Here is a 2,770-nt window from a genome sequence, read left to right as displayed (position 1 = left end):
GAGTGGATATACAGTATGGCATTTTGGATGAATATGTTCTTAATCTGTAAGTGTTTTCTTGCTACATCTTTATATGTACCATAAAATTAATTTTATATGAATTGAATTCATTTTATCAACATAATAATTATATAATGTAACTAGTATTTGATCCCAAATAAACTAGTTCTTACAGATTCATTTTGCCTAATGTGACCCTGCCTCTGAGCAGAAAGCTAAAGTGTTTTTTGTGATTTACTGTTTTCTTAAATCATACTACTGTACATAACATAAAGAAGATCCTGTGAAAATATAGATGTTTCATTGGACGCACGTGCCCTGCGTGGTCAAGCCCCTTGCCCGAAGTTAACTTTTAGTATGTGTTGTTTATCAGTTTGGCAACTAAACTGACCCCTGGATCAAATACTGAAAATAAAAATTTTGGTTTCCAAAAGATATGGGGGAAACAGTGAGCATGGATCAATGCTGTGCGGATTTGGCACACAGGAAGAATGTAAGGATCTGTTGTATTTTACAGCTCAGTGTAATTGTATATGATCTAGCCGATTTAACCTACGGTAATTTACTGGTTATTTATTTTGATAAATTATCAAATTATTACTTTGTTTTTTTAACATTGACTGATTAACTGACTTTAGCCTGCACTCAAAAAAACGATTCCTGGCAATATTAGCTTTTAAGTATTTGGATCATTTAGATTTTATTTAAATACTCGTTTTTTAAAATATATGTAATCCGATTTATTAGAATATATATAAATCTGTTCAATTTAAAAAGTATTAGATTTAATCAGTTAAAATGTATGAATATGAATTAAATAAATCTAGCCGTGAAACAAACCAGATAAATTCTATGAGATTGGTTTACATACAAATTTCAGGAAACTGACTTTAGTAGAAGCGGAAATGACGTCTATTCACACTCCAGTCAGGAGGTGGCGCCAAAATCAAAAATAGACGCTACAGCACATGGACTTCGCCATTTTGCATTGGACTGGATCGTCATCTCACTAGTCTACAATCGCCAAATTGTAGGTGAGTAAAGTTAACAAGTTTGATGTGATTATCTTAAATATAATTGTCTGTTGTTTAATTACATGTGTGACGCGTTGCATGTTTCAGAGTAAAATACACCTCACTACACAGACGGTCTGTTGGAAGTTACCCTGCAATGTCTGTTGCTTTTATTGATTAATTTTTGTGGTTTAATGTTTGAAACCTAAGAAATAAATAAAGTCATAGGCTACTGTAGGCTTATCAGAATAAAATAATCATAATCTCTGTGACTTTATTAACAAAAGAATGTTACAATTATACTATGTTGTTGAGTGCATTGTGTGTCTAACTAAAACTTTTTTTTTTTTTACAGATACAGCATCATTTCATCGTATATATGGTGGGACAACCTGCTAGACAGGGTATGTAAGTTATGCTACAAAGATATTGATTTCTGATGCAAAGCTGGATTTTCATCATTCCAGTGTCAAATGATCATTTAGAAATCATTTTAATATGATGATTTATTGTCAATATTGGAAACAGGTGGTTTTTTTTTTCAATAACTGCAGTTATGATAAGCATAAGAGGCTTATTTCCAAACATTTCACCGGTAGTGTACACACATGCTGGGACACAATATTTCTGAAACAGAAAAATACATACTCTTCGTCTCACAAAGTCTTTATCTGTCTCTATAAAAACTATTATCTACATAAAATATTGTTAAAGAAAATCATTAAATAATGTGGTTTTTTTGTCTTGTTCTAGTTGAAGACATCTGTATCTACCTCAAAGAAGGCATGGAGAGACACATTAAAGAATATGTGGTAAGTGTATGTCAACCTACTCTATTTTTATATCTATTTATTTATATATATGTATGTATGTGCACGTGTGTGTATATAAATATCTTATGGATAACTAGATGTTTAAACAAGGTGATTATCTGTTTTCAGGTCTTTTGATGGTTTTGTGACTAATGTTCTATTATTTTACACATTTGAATCAGTCTACATATTTTAAATATCAGAGTTTGTAAAACAATTTGCCTGCACATATTTGAAAATTTCACTTTGACTGCTATTGGGACTGATTTTTTTTGTTGTTCTTCTCCAGAATTGTGAAATTGGTGAGTTGGGGATTGCACAGACAGTGGAAGTTTTGCAAAACCTACTTGGTGTCACACATGGGTGTGAAATTACTTTTTGGACTCATTTATGCACTTAAACTGAACTACCAGAAGAACATCAGGTGCACCTTTGACCTTTCAAAAAATCCTAATGGAACTGGACTTGATACAACCAAGCAATCACTGAAAGATGCTTCAGTGAATACCTGACAGACACGCTGATGCATCCCCCTCAAAGTGGGTACATTTTTGTACATTTACAAGTGAACTTTTTAACATTAAAGGAATATTGCACTTTCATTAAACAAAAATCCTGATAATTTACTGTCTGTCATCGAAAATGCTTGTCTTTTTTTGTTCAGTCGAGAAGAAATTGTTTTTTTTTTTTGTTGAGAAAAACATTCCAGGATTTTTCTTAATTTAATAGACCTTATTGGACCTCAACAGTTAAGTTTCAGGGCAGCTTTGAAGGGCTCTAGACGGTCCCGATCGAGGCATAGGGGTTTTGTCTATTCAAGAGATTGTCATTTTTGGCAAAAAACTTTTAAAACGCAACAACTTGTCTTGCATTATCCATGTGATACACAGTGTGACATTGTGTACTACGTAATAACGTTGAAGTTTACACATCACAAATGTGAAA

General features: G+C 32.4%; 1 long non-coding RNA gene across 2 annotated transcripts; it reads left to right on the top strand.

Annotated features, from left to right (window-relative positions):
• The first annotated feature begins 643 nt into the window (after window positions 1-643).
• LOC129438225 (uncharacterized) lies at window positions 644-2,516 on the top strand. 2 transcript variants are annotated; one of them, XR_012368500.1, is made up of 4 exons: window positions 644-1,034; window positions 1,122-1,417; window positions 1,767-1,825; window positions 2,115-2,516. It is a non-coding gene; the product is annotated as an uncharacterized lncRNA (long non-coding RNA). The 2 variants fall into 2 exon arrangements; XR_012368499.1 differs by having other exon boundaries at window positions 644-1,417.
• Window positions 2,517-2,770: the final 254 nt, after the last annotated feature.

This window comes from Misgurnus anguillicaudatus, chromosome 3, assembly GCF_027580225.2.
Source record: "Misgurnus anguillicaudatus chromosome 3, ASM2758022v2, whole genome shotgun sequence".
In the NCBI taxonomy this organism is placed as follows: domain Eukaryota; kingdom Metazoa; phylum Chordata; class Actinopteri; order Cypriniformes; family Cobitidae; genus Misgurnus; species Misgurnus anguillicaudatus.
This window is presented reverse-complemented; position numbering and strand designations above follow the sequence as displayed.